Consider the following 18,983-nt stretch of genomic DNA (forward strand, 5'->3'; position numbering starts at 1 on the left):
AAGATATTTTTCTGCAAAGAACACTGATCAGTGTATTCACTTAAATGACTGTCCTGCACACTGCAGGTGGGGGAATGCAATCGCTAAGGGAGCTCAGCTTCTTGTCAATTGTCAATATCATTGATACTCTAATGATATTTCAAGATACAATAATATTCTACTAGGTCTTTTATTTTCTTCAGTTCTTCAGCGCTCAGAAGGCTGAGCATCGAAGAACTGATGCTTTCAGACTGTGATGCTGGAGAAGACTCTTGAGAGTCCCTTGGACAGCAAGGAGATCAAACCAGTCAATCCTAAAGGAAATTAGTCCTAAATATTCATTGGAAGGGCTGATGCTGAAGCTCCAATATATCGGCCACCTGATTTGAAGAGCCAACTCATTGCAAAAGATCCTGATGCTGGGAAAGATAGAAGGCAGGAGGAGAAGGGGGTGACAGAGGATGAGATGATTGGATGGCATCATGGACTCAGTGGACATGAATTTGAGCAAACTCTGAGAGATGGTGAAGGACAGAGGAGCCTGGTGGACTACAATCCATGGGGTCACAAAGAGTCAGACACAGCTGAGGGACTAACACTTTCATACTTCACACACAGACCCAGCTACCCAGGAAGTGAAGAACCAGACAGCTGTACAGCCCCACCTGAAGCAACCCTCCAGTAAAACGACTCGGTTTCACACAGGTCAGAAGCCAAACCCCACACACACCATGCAAGGTAACCTCTCAATTCTTACCAAAAACAAGCGGTTTGGTAAGGTCCTGAAAACCCTCCTGGTGATGCAATCTTTCTGGAATAAAACAGAAGAAAAGAGAGGAAATTACTTTGGTTTCAGAAATGACATGGATGCCCCTACAGAGAGCTCCTTTGGGTATAGAAATTTAAATGAGTGAGAGGCTTTGAATACCTGGGAAAGTGAACTGATTCTAATTCTAATGGGATGATCAGAAATCACCCTGAAACAAATAATTAAAATGTTTCTTTGGCCATTCATCACATGATCATTGCCTTAACATCGTGTTGGACAAATAAAGCGATGGCTTATGTATCGCTCTGGCTGGAGAGGCTGTCAGCATTTCAATGAACCTCCTCAAAGCCCTCATGAATATGTATTTTCCCACAACAAAGCTTGACCCCACTAGTTGGCAGAAGCAGTATTCTGGGACACTGTCAGAAGAGGTGGGTGTGCAAGTGGGGGCTGGAGGGGGATGAAAGGAGATTAAAGGAATGAGAGAGAAGGCAGGCCACCTCTCCTCTCCCCTGCCTGCTTCCCAGCCCACCATTCCTCCTAGGCAGCATAGTTTCAGGAAGAGAACAGGAAAGAGGACTTTAGGTTTCATGGTCTCCTTTAACAGAGGGCGCTTCGCAAGTGCGAGCTGGAGAAGAAAGCCAAAGAGTCAAAGGCATCAGGACCGCCAGGCCATGGGTTGGATGGGCGTTCATGTGGGGCAGGAGATGACTGGGGATGGGGAGCCTGGGGTGGGGCAAGAGGACGGGTTTCCGGTCTGAAATGTCACATCCAAATGCCTTTTCTCCCTCTCATTTGGTTGAAGACAGAGTAAGCAATAAAGGAATTTCTTTGTTCCTTCCAAAACCATGGCAATGGCAGCTTCCTCCCCAGCATTCCACCTCCTGGTAGCATCTCGTGAACAGCTGTGCTGGTCAGGGAGTCTATCTTCACCCTGGCCCCAGGTCTGCAGTCAGGGGATGGTGTCCTTCTTTGGGGAAAACAGGAGGTCTGGCCAATGGCTAACTGGAGGTTCTGGGGGTCACCCAAAATTGGTCCAGTGCAGATGCATTGGTCTAGATGTAAAAGAAAATGATGGGCCAGCTCTGAGATGGTTGCAGATGCTCCAACTGTGACCAAGATCCACAATGTGACCAAGCCACACGGTGATCAAGTCGCATGACCATAAGCTGCTAGCCTCCACTCTGTGCATGCATCCATGCTAAATCGCTTCAGTCATGTCTGAGTCTTTGCAATCCCATGGACTGTAGCCCGCCAGGCTCCTCCATCCGTGGAACTCTTCAGGCAAGAATATTGGAGTGGGTTGCCATGCCCTCCTCCAGGGAATCAATCTGACCCAGGGATCGAACCTGCATCCCTTATATCTTCTGCATTGGCAGGCGGGTTCTTTACCACTAGCACCACCTGGGAAGCAAGGATATTTGCCTCCCTCGTCTGTTTCTTTCCAAGGGCAAGTGCTTCTGCTGCCTCTCAAGTCCCTTCAGAGTGTCAGCCTCAGCTCCATCATGTGTAAAATAGGGGCAGTGGGAACCACCTTACAGGAGGGATGAAGGTGAAACTCCACAAAACCTGGAGAACACCACCTGGGGCCACGGCAGCCTCAACACCTTGCTCTTCCTTCTGCCAACCCCACCATCCAACCCCTCCAGGAGGAAGTGACTTGGTGGTTAGTGCTAGTACTAAAGGTCATGTCCAGGGACTTCCCTGGTGGTCCAGCGGTTAAGACTACACTCTCCCAACACAGGGGCCCTATGTTCAATCCCTGGCCAGAGAACTAAGATCCTATGTGATGCATGGTATAGCCAGAAAAAAAAAAGTCACTATATATTATGGCCAACAGCAAGAATCCTCCCTGGGAGTCAAGAGAGGGGCCTCAATTCCTTGGTGTGTTCCAGGTTTGCTCTGTGACCTCAAGCAGGTCACTCAGAAAGGTTGCGGTCCTCCCTGGGCATCCTCCATCCCAGCTCTGGGCAGTTGTGACCAAGGAGGGCAAAGAAGGGTCAAGAAGCCTCCAGCATAGGCTGGAGTCCCCTGCACCCATCCTTCCCTCCCTTCCCTCCTCCAGCCACCACCATCCCTGACACCACTGGCTGTGGAAGGGCCCCTCACCCAGAAATCCAGCATCTCCCATCCCTCCAAGCCCAGAAGTGCCTGGGGGATCCCAGAGCCCAGCTCTCCCTCCACTGCACCCCTGCCTCCCACCTGTGAGTCCCTCAAAAGAGCAATGTCATCCACCTGTAGTCTGAGCACCCCACCTGCTCCCCAACATTCAATACAAAGACACCCAACCGTCAAAGCACTTTGGAAGGACAGCCAGCGGCACCCGGCTCCTTACGTAAGGAAGCAGGCCCACATCTTAGCTCAATTTAGCATCCGGTTTTAACTGTCTATTTATAGGCCTCACGCGAGCACCCCTTGTGGATGGTGGGGTGTCAGGGCTCCGGGCTCCTGGCCACTGCTATTCATTAGCATTCCTTTCGTGTTTGTCTTCTCTCATTTTCCCAGCAGCACGGTAACTCAGCAGCAAGGTCACCTACAGCCTGGACCCAGTGCCACTTCTCATCTTCTCTAAAGAAAATATGAATTTTCTTTCCCCTGTGGCAGTGCCCTCTTCCCACCCTCTGGGGGCCCCTGGCTTGTGCCGGCTATAACAGAGCTGTGTTATTTTCATGACCTGCGTCTCCAGACAGACAGCTCATCTCAAAGACAAGTCCAGCAAAGTCATGGGTGGGGGCATCCAGGAAGGCCTCAGGCATCCACTGTCACCTCCCTGGTTTGCTCTTAGTTCACCCGTCACTTGGCCAGGCACAGCAGCCAGAATGAACCCAGAGGTTTGGAACATTCAGGCTCTCCTCAGCCATGTATGTATGAGCCAGCCACTCCTCCTTGTACCAAACACATGTCCCAGGTCTCTACCCATCCCCTCAAGATGCAGCCAGCGCGGGCCACCTGCTCTGTCCCTTTGGGTCATGTGTGATTGGACAGAAATACCAGAATCTGCTCTTTTGGTAACTTACAGCCAATCCTGGAATAACCCCCTCATCCTCTCATGCCATCAACCTCCAGGCTGGGAACTCAGGACACAGTTCTGGGAAATACCCACAAGATTAAAACACACAGCCACTCACTGTCTACATGGTCAGTCCAGGCACAGGCTGGTGGGTTTTTAGGTCATCCTGAGCCCAGCTTCCCTGGTGAGACTGGAGACAGGAAGTCCCAGGAGACCAGGAGACTCTGTGGAGACACTTCCTGTCCACATCTTGATGACCGGATCCTCTGGGGCTGGGCCCCCTGACCTTGGAATCAGTGCAAAAGGAAAGGCAGGCCCTCTGCCCACCAGCTCTAAGCTCACAGCAGAATTCCGGCACAGACAACACTGCCAACCAAAGCCCTTCAGCCGCCTGACTTCAAACACCATGAGATTTGATCCTCCCGTGAATACTGGGGCTGCAGCCATTGGTATCTGGTTTGAGAAGTAATTAATTTTCTCACAGATGCCACCTCACTGCCCTCAGAGGGTCCTCGTGATTCCACGTGCACACTTCTGGTAATAAATTGGACACAAACAAGGCATATGAAATGTCACATTTCCAGACACTTGGGAATAAACAAATTCTAAATATTCCTGAGACTCAATGGTTCACAGATTTGCTGATGAAGGTGATCAGCTGCTTTTGATAATACAGCATGGGAATCAGTGGGAGAGTCCGGGTCCAGAAAGATCCTGGAGGCCTGGTGGTGGCCCAGCCTGTTGGGAAAGGGGATCTGGAAAATGGCCATGGCCCTAGACAGGCCTGCCCACAGGAGCCTCCCCACCACAGCAGGAGAGGCTGCCCTGGGAACCCAAGAAAGGGCAGTGCTGGTGGGAGAAGGGTCAGAACCAACCTTCATAAGCTTTTTCTCGCAAAGTTAACGCAAATTCCACAGCTTCACAGACTCCCAGACCTGGGAGCTGTCCTGAGACGCACCTGGGGACAAGGAGCAGGAGACGGAAGTCACCTGTCCACAGCAGAAATGGGAAGTCTGCTTGGAAACATCGGCACAGCAGAACCACCAACCCACTGCCCAGAATCAAATTTCTTTCTCCAGGTGACCCGTGAGCTATGGCTGAATGACTTTCCTTGAGTTAAACTGGCAACACTGGGCTTTGTAAGGGGCTAGGGCCTGGGCACCCAGGTGGAGGAAGACCTGGGACACTCTGGGGAAGAATAGGTGGGATGTGATGAGCAGTAATAACCCAGGCTCCAGGAATCACTTGCTGACGAAGGACTCCGGCCACACTCAGTGGAAGCCCCGGGCGGGGCGTTGGGAGGGGTGTGTGCAGAGTGCCATGGCCACGATCAGGTATATCAGAGGCAGCACACCACAGTCAGCTCAGGTGGGACTCCTGTGGTCCCAGGCTGGTGACTGCAGCAGCCCTTAAACTCAGGTGTTTGTAAGACTAGCAGGACCTTTGCATGAGGGAAAAGCCTGGAATGGAGGTTCACACTTGCATTGCTGTCTCAGGCCAGCCCATGTGGACACAGGACTTGCCTATACTCGGCTTCCTCAAAGAGCAGACAGTCAGCTGGCAAAGGTTAGCATCTGGCAGGTAAGCCATGGCTCAAGGTGGCCTCTGGGACCTGGCTCTGCAACTCAGCTAAGCTGCCCCGGGTAAGCAGCGAGATGGCCTGTGTTCCCTTGAGTGTGACTGGAACGACAGGATGGAATTGGGAAGTGGGGCCCGGGTGGGGCCTGGGGGTCTGCTACTTCCTCGGGGCAGTGTCAGTCGAGGACAGCAGTCTCATAACAGGGCAGGGAAAGAACTGGGGTCCCAAGAACCACCCACAGACTAGTGCCTGTGGGGAAATAGGAGACGACCTCAGAGAGGGGCTCCAGGTCCTCTAAGCCAGATGGACGCAGGGGACACAGCCTGGGTCATTGTACAAAGAGGGCTCAGGGCTGGGAGATAGTGATGGTAAAGTTGAGATGCTCCATGGGCGGGCACCAATGGGATGTTCACAAGTAAAAATCTTAAATTGTCCTCTAGCGAGATGCAAGGGAAAGTCTTCTAATAATTCTATTTATTGATATAAACACCCACAGGTATTATTTTGCTCCTTCTGGGTAAGAAGTTGTGTCTTTAGAATCAAAGTTCAAACCTTATGATTCTCATTTTTACAAATGTCTGGGGAAGAGACTGGCTTTGAAATCCAACTTCAATGGTCTCCAAGTTTGAAAAGCAATTGTTTTATTTGAGAAGGTGGCTTCTAAACACCCTCTTAAAATACTGAATTAAGGATAACACACAAATCAATACCATAAAATAGTCACACCCTCCACTCTTGAAAGTTTAGTTTTCAAAGCCTGGAGGTGGCAGGCATCACGGATGCTAACATTCTGTCCCCAGATTCCTCACTTCCTGCTCCGGATTCCAACATGGAGAATTTCTATGTGATGAGTTTACTGAGAAGGGACTGTTCTCTCAAGGGGGCTCTTTGTTTCCCCTCCTGGGGCCTGAGAGACCACCCTGAAGGCAGAGTTGGCAGCAAAGATGTGTGGTGGTTCTATTTGTGTCAAACTTGAGAAATCTGCTGCAAACCCAAACTGGCTCTGATGTTCAGTATCTCTTTCTCTATGTTTGCTTTATGTAAAATCCTCCCTCGGGGTTCTACTAAATAAACCTGGGAGCTCCTTATACAGTCTCGAGCTAAGTGATTAACACTGGGGTTGAATCAACATGTCCTGACCCGACAGCACCCTCATCTTCCATAAAGTTGACCTCAAGCAGTAGATGGCGACCGAGGACTGAAGCAGAGCTACCCCTGCTCTTCGTGGTAGGGGTGTTCACAACTCTGTAATCCTGACACGTTTCCCTAGTGATGCTTGATATTAAGCCAGTCCTATGTCATGGACTCCTTGCCTGGCTTTGGGGAAGGAAAGGACAACTGGACACTAAGATATAAAAGACCAGAACTCAGTGCCAAGGCAGAAAGTAGTCCACCAGGTCTGCACAGACCCTGGCTGGCGTAGGGTGGGAGCAGGGGATTGGAAGAGCCCTCCCAGCCTGTGTCAACCTGGCTCTCCTCACTACTATTCCTTCCTAAGCAAAAGAGGCTTCTATTTTTGCTGCAAGACACTTGATGCCTTCCAATCCCCTGACAGCAGTCCCCTGGAGGGATGCTGGGATTCCATTTTCTATTCAGGCAGCTCAAGGATGCTGGGTGGGTGGGGGTGGGGGGACATCCAGATGCCAGGAGCCAGAGACAAGCACTGCCTGCAATCATACCAGAGGAGGACACAGCACTCTGGAGGGCTCCGGGCAAGATGCTGGGATGTCCACACGGTCCACGGGGCCTGGTGCAGCAAGGGTTATTCCATCTATCCTGTGCTCACCAGGACAGGCACTCATGCTTCACAGGTGGGGACCTTTTAATTCTCCCAGCACCACTGCAAGGTAGTGAACATGATCATCAGCCCCATTTTACAGGTGGGGAAACTGAGGCTCATAAAAATGATTGAAGTCACACAGGAAGTGCTGGGGCTGGGGTTTAACACCAGCACTTAGCCCCGAGTCCATACTCTTAACTCCCACATTATGTCAGCAGGAAGAAAAGGGGAAGACATTTATAATACATAAGCCCAAAGACGGATCATTAAGAAATCAGTAAGAATCCAAAAATGGCGACTTGCTTGATGGTCCAATGGTTAAGAATCTGCCTTCCAATGCAGCAGTCCCAGGTTTGATCCCTGGTCAGGGAACTAAGATCCCACATGCCACAGGGCAGCTAAGCCTGTGAGCTGCAACTACTGAGCCCACGTGCTCTAGAGCCCACATGCCACAACTAGAGAGTGGCCTGAGTGCCACAATGAAGAGCACGTGCACTGCAACTAAGACCCAACACAAACAAATATTTTTAAAAGAATTTAGAAAATGAGTAAATGACATGAATCTAATTCAAAAATACATGAAACATATATATATATAATTTCATATAAATATATGAAAAGATGGTCAACCTCACTGGCAGGCAGAGAAATGTAAACTAAGACACTTTGCCTACCAGACTGACAAAAATTTAAAACATCTGACAATAGTAAGTGTCGTCAAGGAATGGGACAAGCAGGACGCACGCACACACACAAACACATGCAAAACTGGCCGGACTGCTCAACAGGAGACACTCTTCAGAAAACAAATTTTGCTGCTTTCAGAAAATAGGAAGACTTGTGTACTGTCTCCTGCAACAATTACCAGCCTTGCTAAATATTCTAGGCAAATCTGGCTCTGGTCATGTAGAGACACACTGGGTATTCCTAACAGCCTTGTCTGTAACAGCAAGAACCTGGGAAGCACCTGAACATCCACCAATGGAGAACAGACAGGTTACATCATGTTCCTACAATGAAACCCCATGCACCATTGAGAAGGTCCAAAACGACAGCTACACGTTCTCCCAGGGATGAATCTCACACACCTAAGATGCAGCAGAAAAGGCAAGCTACAGAAAAAAACACACACTTTGATATCAGTTACATCATACTGCAAGATGGGAAAACTCACAGGCATGGCTGCGCTGACAAATGCAGTGAGTGTAAACATCTAAATCTCACAGCAGTTACCTCTATGTGGGGACAAGAGGGTGCCAGCAGGGAGGGGCTCTAGTTGCACAGCTCATTGTGGTGGATTCAAACATTCCACCAGTTCTTGCACAATCCCCTCAAAAGGTGGATCCCACTTCACCTTCCCTGGGCCATCTCTAGTGCATGCACTATTCTTATATCACTCACTCAGAGGAAAACTGGTCACCATTAATACTTTCCATCTTAAGTTATGAGGTCATCCATGCAGCACCACAGACAGGGCCACACGGCAAGGAACTGAGGCTCCTGCCAACAGCCACATGGATCCTCCAAGGACTGCAGCCCCAGCCCACATCTTGATCTTGGCCCTGGGCCCAGGGACCTGAGCCCGGGGTCTGAACTGTTCCTAGATCCCTGACACACAAACTCTATGTAAAAGATAGTAAATTGGTGGGGGGACAAGGGGGTTGATGTAGAAAAGAATCACTTTACTGCTTTGCCAGGCAAAAGGGGACACAGCAGGTTCATGCCCTCAAAACTGTGTATCCCAACCAGGGGAGGATCTGGTGAGGAGTTTTATAGCAATGTTTCAAGGTCAGAGTTGCTGATAATGAACAGGGTATGTGCAGGACCTGAGTTCCTTCTTTTTTTAAATTAATTTTTATTGGAGTATAGTTGCTTTACAACGTTGTGTTAGCTTCTACTGTATGGCAAAGTGAATCAGCTATATGTATACATATATCCCCTCTTTTTTGCTTGTTTTAAATTTGTTGTTAATTGGAGGATAATGGCTCTACAATTTTGTGTTGGTTTCTGCCAAACAACAACATGAATCAGCTATATGTATACATATATCCCCTTCCTCTATAGCCTCCCTTCCACCCCTCATCCCACCCCTCTAGGTCATCCCCTTTTTTGGATTTCCTTCCCATTTAGGTCACCGTGGAGCACTGAGTAGAGTTCCCTGAGCTATACAGTAGGTTCTCATCAGGTAACTATTTTATACATAGTGAAGATAATAAATGTTTATTGTTTTATACCACTACATGTTGGCATGGAAATAGATAATTGACACAGTAGTACTTTCCATCTTAAGTAGGTTGTGGGTATACAGGTGTTCATCACATTATTCTTCTTACCTTTTTGTATGCTGAATGCTTTATAATAAAAATTTAATACCAAAGACTTGAATTAAGTCAATGCTGGTTAATAATTGCAAATGATGAGTCGTAAAAGACAGGAAACCATGACAGCCACACCCTTCTTCCTTTTAGATGACTAAGGAAAGGGGTCTCTTCTGGGGACATAAGTGTTAGTTGCTCATCTCCGACTCTGTGATCGCATGGACTGTAGTCCACCAGGCTCTTCTGCCCATGGGATTCCCCAGGCCAGAATACTGGAGTGGGTAGCCTTTCCCTTCTCCAAGGGATCTTCCCAACCCAGGGATCGAACCTGGGTCTCCTACATTGTAGGCAGATTCTTTACCATCTGAGCCACTAGAGAAGCCCACTCTGGGGACATAATGAACTTACAAAAGCCCCCTAGAAGGGGTGGAGAGTCACAGGAAGTTGTGGGCAAAGGAGAAAGGAGCTAAGGATGTGCTCTATTAACATATTAAAATAGGGAGATGTTTTTAGCTAAGAGAGTATGAGACTGAGCCTGAGAGATTACCCCAGTGGGAAGGAAGGGTCAGGGATGTCGGCAGCACTAGGGGTGGCCCACTCCTTCACCCGCTCTCCCCATGCCTTTCGGCCATCAGAGAAGGACAGGGCTGCCAGGACCTGATCATCAACACACTCTCTCTCCCCTGTAGGTCCTAGAGAGAAGGTCACTTCACTTCTTACACATGGTTGAGCTGGTCAAAGTCAACTGGTCCAGTTAAAGCAGCCAGACGAGTCATGTCCAGCAGACCCTTCAGATGTCTCTGAAGGACCACCACAGAACTACTCGAGAAAACTTATTTTATTTTTATTATTTAACTCATTAATTAATTTGATTGCACCAGGTCCTAGTTGCAGTGTGTGGGATCTAGTTCCCTGATCAGAGATTGAACCTGGGGCCCCCTCTATTGGGAACTCGGAGTCTTAACCACTGGACCACCACAGAAATCCCAACACCATTTATTTTAATCCTAATATTTAAGGGCTTAAATTCAAAATCTCACACATGTTCTCTTCCTCAATTTGCTCATTCAAAGAACTATGTCCAAATCCTTTTAAATTGAAACAACCACTTTTCCTGTCATAAAGTGACAGTGGAAGCAACAGTAATGCCTCATATATCCTGAGCTTGCTTTCCTCTTTAGAGAAAACAGTCAGTTGAGGTGACAGAATAGGTTAAGCTATGCTTTTAGCGTTCTCCTTTTGACCCTGACGTGTCAGGAAAATGACCCCAGAGAATTTGGATCATTTGTGTTTGCTCTCATCACTCACACTCTCCGGCTGGCCCCTGAGGACAAGAGGAGGAAAAGCACAGGATGAGAAATGCAAATAGTGAGGGGACCATGTGCAACATCGGGGCTCTCCAACAGCACCAGAGGTGGTGCAAGTGAGGCAGAAGCCCCGCCCCTGGTGATGCTCTGTCCCCACCTTGCAGGGCAGGGCCCAGACAGCCACACTCGGCCACTGGGGACCAGGATGCCTGACCTCAATCAGTCAGGGTCTCCCAGCCAGTCAGAGCCCCCCTGGGACATGAACCCAAAGGACGTGATGTCCCCAGAATTGCTTGCCGTGGTCACCTGAAGCTCGTCCATGGTAGGTCCTAGAGAGCCAGGGCAGGAGGCAGCATGAAGCTGGATGGCACACCCCCACCCACCAGCAGTTCATCCAGCCCCAGAGGTGGGGTACACTAATAGAAATGCTGGGCTTCCCAGGTGGCTCAGTGGTAAAGAATCCACCTACCAATGCAGGGATCGACACGGGTTCGATCCCTCAGTTGGGACAATCCCCTGGAGAAGGAAATGGCAACCCGCTGCAGTATTCTCGCCTAGGAAATCCCACAGACAGAGGAGCCTGGTGGGCTATAATCCATGGGGTTGCAAACAGTTAGACACAACTTAGCGACAAAACAACAACTAAAGCCAAAGAAAGAATGAGAATGGTAAACAATAGCCAAGCTCAGTTCTAAACAGATGCAGAAACCCTAAATAACACATTAAGTAAATGTACCCAGCAGTTTCTAAGCAAACACATCACGATGAAGTTTGGGTATATCCCAGGGATGTCAAATTGGTGTCATAATAGAATAGCTATTAATGCAATCGTTTGTCAGCACATGAACAGATTATCTCAGTTGATGTGGAAGAATCACGTCATAAAATTCAACAGGGATCATAACTAAAGGGAGGGGACTTATGAATGGATCAAAGAGGGGTGCTTAACAGACAGTGGGCATCTACTGCAAGCCTGCAGCCAACATTACTGTCTGAGAGACCACAGGATACCCCACAGGATACCCCACAGGAAGGAACGGGACAAGAACTCAGAGCATGGCTGCTTCTGCACCAAAGCTGTCCTGTCACCCCGCAGCAAAGAAATCAGAAAACAAAAAGAAATCAAAGGATGATGGTTGGAATCAACAAGGTCCAACTGACATTATTTGCAGGGGACACGCTGTCCACAGAGAAAATCCAAAAGATTCTACAAACAACCCAGCAAGAGATTAAGACACAAACTCCACTATCACAAAGGGTCATTTTCAAAGAGACACCCCCTGGATGGTAGCCAAAAATAGACAGCAAGGAATCAATCTAATATTTTTAAAAAAGCAAGACCTTTTCAGAAAAATACTCCATGAGGAAGACTCCATAAAAATCTCAAACATGTGCAGTTCAAAGAGCATCCATGTACCAGGAGGGTGATGTACTGCCTCTATAAGAAAAAAAGCACTCAGGACCCTTCATACCTCACCCTATGCGTCCCTTCATCAGGCTACTCATCTGCATCCTACATCATATCCTCTAATACACTGGTAAACATAAGGAAGTATTCCCATGAGTTCTGTGAGCAGTCCTAGTAAATTAATTAAACTCAAGAAGGGGATCATGGGAACCTCACATTTATTTATAGCCCATCAGTCAGAAACACAAGTGACAACCTGGACTTGGAGCTGGTGTCTAAAATGGAGTAGGAGCAGTCTTGTAGGACTGATCCCTCACCCCATGGGATCTGACGCCCTCAGTAGATGGTGCCAGAACAGAGTTAAATTGTAGGATACCCAGCTAGAGTAGCACAGGGTGGTTCGGTGTGGCGACACTGCACACATCTGGTATCAGAAGTGCTGTGAATGTGGCAACAGCATGAAGGTAAACGATAAACCAGTTCAGCTATCGGCTGTCCCAAGATGGCTTTTTGTTTCATTTTACTTTTTGGAGATCTTAGTTCCTCAACCAGGGATTGAACCTGCAACCCCTGCAATGGAGACATGGAGTCTCAACCACTGGACCATTTTTTAAAAGGTTCTCCTTACTAACACTTTATTTAGGAACTTTCCATCACTCTTCCTCAGTGAGACTGGCATGTAGGTTTCTTTTATTGAATAATCTTGATGTTTCTTTTTCTATGCCCCACAGTAATTTAAGTAGCATTGAGAGTACACATTCTTTAAAGATTTGATGGGATTCTCCTGTGAAGCTATAGAGGTTTGGAGATTTTTCTATTTGTTTCCATGGAAACTGGTTTGTTTACACTTTATTTATCCACTGGGGTCAGTTTGGGTAATTACATTTTCCTAGGAAAGTACCCCTTTTTAAATCCAGGTGCACATTTATTTGCACAGCAATATAAAAGGGGCTTCTAATGATTTTTCTAACAGGCTCTGTTTTGTTGGTTATTTCCCCATTGTCATGTTTTATTTTGTGTCTTTGGATTCTCTCTCTCTCTCTCTCTCTCATAGTTAGGTTAGATAGTGGTTTGCGCACCTGATTTTTCTCCGAAGAATCGGGATTCATATGTTTTTTAATAAGTTTTTTAATGTGGACCATTTTTAAAGTCTTTATTGAATTTATTACAATGTTGCCTTGTTTTATGTTTTGTTTTTTTGGCCCCGGAGCATGTAGAATATTAGTTCCCTGCCCAGGGATCGAACTCACATCTTCTGCACTTGAAGGCAAAATCTTAACCACTGGGCTACTGAAGTCACAGGATTCATATATTTATCAGTTCTGTTACTTTTCTCTGTTCTAATTCACACATTTCTGCCTCTGATCTCATTTCTTCAGTCTGCTCTCAGCCAGTTTACTGGGTTGTCTCATCCAACATTTTGAGTTGGATGTTGAATTCATTCACTCATTTATTTTTTATTTCAAGGCCGTAACTACAGCTGTATCAACATCCCTTAGATGGATGTATCTATTTTCATTATCATCATATTCTAAAAATTATGCAATTTGGTTTTATGCATTTCCTTTTACCCAGGAACGTACTGAATAGACTTTAATGCTCTAATTTCCCAGGCTGAAGGGGCTTTGTGTTCTCTATCGTATGTTAACAGTGAGTTTCACCGCATTGTGGTGACAAATGTTGTTTGTACTGTTCCATGTTATGGAACCTATGGAGGCTCTCTTTGTAGAGGAATCCACGTCAACTTTCATAAACGTTTCACATATTCTGGGAACAAGGGCTTCCCAGGTGGCGCTAGTGGTAAAGAATCTGCCTGCAATGCAGGAGACGAAAGAGATGCATGTTCCATCCCTGGGTTGGGAAGATTCCCTGGAGGAGAAAATGGCAACCCACTCCAGTATTCTTGCCTGGAGAACCCTGTGGACAGAGGAGCCTGATGGGCTACAGTGCTTGGGCCGCAGAAAGTTACAGAGTCTGGTATGCTGAGGGCATATTTCACACGTCTCCATGGTGTGTCTGGGGTGGAGAGTGGCTGCCTGGCCTCTGGAAACAGCACATTTCTCTGCATGCCTCCTGCCCCATGTGGTCTCCACGTCATGGACATTCTGTGAAGCCCTGTATCAAGGGCTTCCCTGGTGGCTCAGATGGTAAAGAACCTATCTGCAGTGCAGGAGACTGGGTTTGATCCCTGGGTCAGGAAGATCCCCTGCCTAGAGAACCCCATGGACAGAGGAGCCTGGCAGGCTACAGTCCATGGGGTTGCAAAGAGTCAGACACAACTGAGCAACTAACACTTCCACTTTCACCAAGGTCACGGGACAAAAATCTCCAGAACTGACCAAGCCCCATAGCAACTGTTGGAATGAGCCTCTGGAGCTAAGCTGGCCAGTTCCCTGACACCATTTCAGGTAAAATATCCAGGCTAATAGCCACCCTCTACCATCCTAACCAATCACTAATGCTACCCTTCCGGTAGGAATTTTCCTTACTGTTTATTTCTAAATCTACTATTTATTTATTTGGCCAGGCTGGGTCTTAGTTGTCGCATGTGGGATCTAGTTCCCTGACCAGTGATTGAACCCGGGCCCCCTGCATTGGGAACATGGAGTCTTAGCCAGTAGACCAGCAGGGAAGTCTCCAAATCTACCATTTAAAGCAGGGATATGTAGTCCCACAGAAGGAGCCTGTTCATGAGAGCAGCTTGAATGGTTCTGAACTTCCCTGAACAGTGATGAACTTACTCTCCAGACATATGTGTACCTTAGTCTATATATATCGAGGATGACTGTGAAAATGCAATTATCCAAGTTCACTACCCTGTGGGATGCAATGTTTACTAAAGCATAAGTAAGTGCTGGAGGAGGACAATGAGAAGATGTGGCCGCCAAGAGACGCAAGAACTGACCTGGGGCAACCACCCAGCTCCGTACCCCTCCCCACTGTTCCCACCTGGGAGCTGTTTCAAGGATGCAGCCTTGAGATGGTGGTTTCTGTTGAGACCATCTGGTCCGTACCCCTGAATGAACTCCTCGAGGGCCCCCATACAAACTTGAAGGTTTGGGTGGGCAAGTGTGGAGATCTACTGATTTTCGGCCGCCTAGGACAAGCCTCCTGTGACAGTTCCCTTGTCGTTACCTGCCTCCTGCACACCTGGAGTGTTTGCCTCTTTCTTGGTCTCTCCCTGCACTTCCTGTGTATGAGGGGAGGCTGGTTCCCCTTACACCTCGGGAGCTCCCAATGTTATGAACTAATCATTGTCATGTCAGCCAGGAGATGGAAGAAATGGGTCTCAGGAAAGAGGCATGAGGGGGTGAGAATCCCAAGGTGGGTATGTCCAGAGGTCTCCAGGTCCAAGCTGAAGACACTCCCACTTGTCAAAGGTAGGACCATTTGAACTTCAATGAGGATTATGACTACAACAGTTTGAAATCTATCAAGTATGTTCAAGCCCCTGAGTTCACAATGAGGGTTTAAATTTTTTAAATTGTACTGGAGGATCATGCAAAATACATACATCTCTGAAATTGATGAGGTAAGTGAAGTAAAATAAGGACGTGTTTGCCTGCCTTTTCTCTGTGAAATGTTTCCCTCAGAAACCCTACAGGAGATGCAGAAAGCATCCACAGAAGCATTCCAGTTGATAAGTGGAAAAAAGAAATGACAATCAGAATATCATTTCATTTTTTAAAACTTTTTAAAAATTAACATCTAGGGGAAAGAAAGTCGCTCAGTCGTGTCTGACTCTTTGTGAGCCCATGGACTATACAATCCACGGAATTCTCCAGGCCAGAATACTGGATTGGGTAGCCTTTCCCTTCTCCAGGGGGTCTTCCCAACCCAGGGATTGAACCCAGGTCTCTCGCATTGCAGGCAGATTCTTTACCATCTGAGCCACCAGGGAAGCCCAAGAATACTGGAGTGGGTAGCCTATCCCTTCTCCAGGGGATGGACCAGATGGTCTCAACAGAAATCACCATCTCAAGGTTGCGTCCTTGAAACAGCTCCCAGGTGGGAACGGTGGAGAGGGGTACGGAGCTGGGTGGTTGCCCCAGGTCAGTTCTTGGGTCTCTTGGCGGCCACATCCTCTCAAGGGACCATCATTTACTTATGCTTTGGTAAACATCATGTCCCACTGGGCAGTGAACTTGGATAGAAAAGGGTAGAATAAATTGGGAGATTGGGATTGACCTTTATGTAAAATAGCCAATGAGAGCCTGCTGTATAGCACAGGGGGAAGAAAAAAAGAAGGTACCATCTGTTTGCAGGACATACATTGTTGTTGTTTAGTAGCTCAGTCGTGTCTTCTTTTCTGACCCCATGGACTGTAGCCCACTAAGCTCCTCTGCCCATGGGATTCTCCAGGCAAGAATACTGGAGTGGGTTGCCATTTCCTTCTCCAGGAGATCTTCCCAACCCAGGGATCAAACCTGCATTACCTGCATCTCCTTCTTGGCAGGTAGATTCTTTACCACTGAGCCACCTGGGTAGCTGGACACATATTAAGTCAACCTTTAAAAGACATTCCAATATATAGTAGGTACAGATGAATACTATTTGATTCCACTTATATGAGATACCTAGAATAGTCAAATTCATAGAGTCAGAAAGTACAGTACAGAGGCAGAGGGGAGCAGGTGGTGGGGAGAAGGGGGAGTTAGTGTTTAATGAGCATAGAGTTTTAGTACAAGAAGGTGGAAAATTCAGGAGATGGATGATGGTGAGAGTTGCATAGCAACATGAATGTACTTAGTGCCACTGAGCTGTACAGCTAAATATGGTTAAAATAGTATGTTTTATATTACATGACTTTTACCACAATAAAAATACATTAAAGAATAAAATAAAAACTTATGTCTGAGATCTACCCAAGACTAATTCTATTCAAGTCTTCAGGAATGGGTCACAGGCATCTGTGTTTTAGAAATATTCTCCAGGAGGCAGGGATAGGCAACCATGGTTGAGAATTAGTGAGTATTCATTCAGTGTCCTTATGTTCTCACCTGCAACAATCTCCTTCCTTCCATCTCAGCCACCCACCCACCCCTCCCCTAGGACGGGGTTCCTCCTGTTGGAATTCCCTCCAGCTGGAATCCCCTCCAGGGTGGAAGCCCCTCCAAGGTGGTCCCTCCAAGGTGGTCCTTCCTTAACCAAAGGCACTCCATCCTTCACATCCAGCTCAGAGCCTACTTCCTCTGAGAAGACCCCCATAAATTTCCACGGTGCTGAAATGCATGTTTTTCTACAGCTTCATGGAGGTATAATTTACATACCACACAATTCACCCATTATAAGCAGTGAGGATTTTCAGTGAATGCATTCAGATGCTCAGCCAGTGCCACAATGCAGTCTTAGAACATCTCCATCACCCCCAAGCAACACTGCCCTCCCAGCCAATCCCCACTTCCATCCCCAACCCTGGGCAGCCATGAATCTGCTCTCTCTCCCTATAATTAGGCCTTTTCTGGAAGAATCATATAAATGGAACTGTACAATATGTGTCCTTTTGTATCTGGCATCTTTCACTCAGCACAATGTTTCTGAGCCAGCTGGGTATTTTTAAACATACATGGGGATTTGGTATTTAAAGGAATGCTGGCTGAATCCAGCCATAAGCAAATGAATCACTTCTCAATGTGACTCCTCCTCCCCCTCACATCTTTATCTTGTAAGAATGGTGTTTGCATCTTGGTCCTCTCCAGCCAGGCTTGCTCTAGAGGTGCCCTGACTCCCCAACTCCTATCCATGTGACAGGTTTGGCTTGACTCTGCCATGCTGCATTTTTTTTGTTGTATTTTTTTGTCGGTTTTATTCCCTATAAGTCAGATGCCATAAACACTCAAATAACCCACCTTTTTAAAAGTACGTTTACAACGTCAGAAGAATTCAGATGAAATGTAAACCCTTCTATTTACAATTTTTATACACATAAACCAAATCACAAACACCACAAATAAATGTGGACTTCCCTGGTGGTTCAGATGGTAAGGAATCTGCATACAATGCAGGAGACCTTAGTTCAATCCCTGGGTCAGGAAGATCCCCTGGAGAAGGAAATGGCTACCCACCTCAGTATTCCCACCTGGAGAATTTCATGGACAGAGGAGCCTGGTGGACTATACAGTCCATGGAGTTGCAAAGAGTCAGACATCACTGAGAAACTAACACTTTCACAAAAAAATGTTGTTGTAACAATACATTGAATAAACACTCAGATGCTTAATAAACTTTTACTTTATTTGTTGTTAACTTACCATTATAATAAGTAATCTATGTAGAGTTTTGAGGTACAATACTTCCGTTTTCCTCCATTTACACTGACCTATCTTGTGCCTAATGCCTTGGACCCAAAACCAGGAGCCCAGGGGCACAGAATGATCCAAGGTTCAGAGAAATCACCCACTTGCCCAGCACTGTTGGGAGACTGACTGTGTTACATTTCCAATCCTGATGTGCACAGAAGCCCTGGGTCTTGTCAACACGCAAGTCACCAACAAACAGAACCAGCACTCACAAAGTTCTGTCCCAAGAATGCCAAGATGAACAGGAATGTGACCCGTGCCCACCAAGGCCCCACCCTTGGGGCGCCACATGGGAGCTGGCCCAGAGTCACTCAAGGACAAGCACCCTTCCCCAGGCACCTGGGGGTGCTTTGGTGAATACCTCTTCTAATTCAGATCATTCATAGGCCCCTGCAAATAGAACCAGCTTCTTTATTTAACTTCATTGTTATCTACAGTTAAATCAGTGACTGTAAAACTGGCTTCTCAGCCCTTCTTAATTACCCAGAAGAAATCCCACAAAAGATGCATTTCCGTGAATAGAGCAGGTGGGCA

General features: G+C 47.2%; 1 protein-coding gene across 3 annotated transcripts in view; it reads right to left on the reverse strand.

Moving 5' to 3' along the window:
- APBA2 (amyloid beta precursor protein binding family A member 2) overlaps window positions 1-18,983 on the reverse strand; it is a 361,135-nt gene that overhangs the window by 56,035 nt on the left and 286,117 nt on the right. For 2 of the 3 annotated variants that reach the window (XM_040257405.1, XM_040257407.1), the window contains exon 2: window positions 737-790. The exons of the other annotated variant lie outside the window; for it this stretch is intronic. The gene's annotated coding sequence lies outside the window, so the exon portion shown is untranslated. The remainder of the gene's footprint in view (window positions 1-736; window positions 791-18,983) is intronic. 3 annotated transcript variants of the gene reach the window in all.

This window comes from Oryx dammah, unplaced genomic scaffold (genome assembly GCF_014754425.2).
Source record: "Oryx dammah isolate SB20612 unplaced genomic scaffold, SCBI_Odam_1.1 HiC_scaffold_16, whole genome shotgun sequence".
Classification (NCBI taxonomy): Eukaryota; Metazoa; Chordata; class Mammalia; order Artiodactyla; family Bovidae; genus Oryx; species Oryx dammah.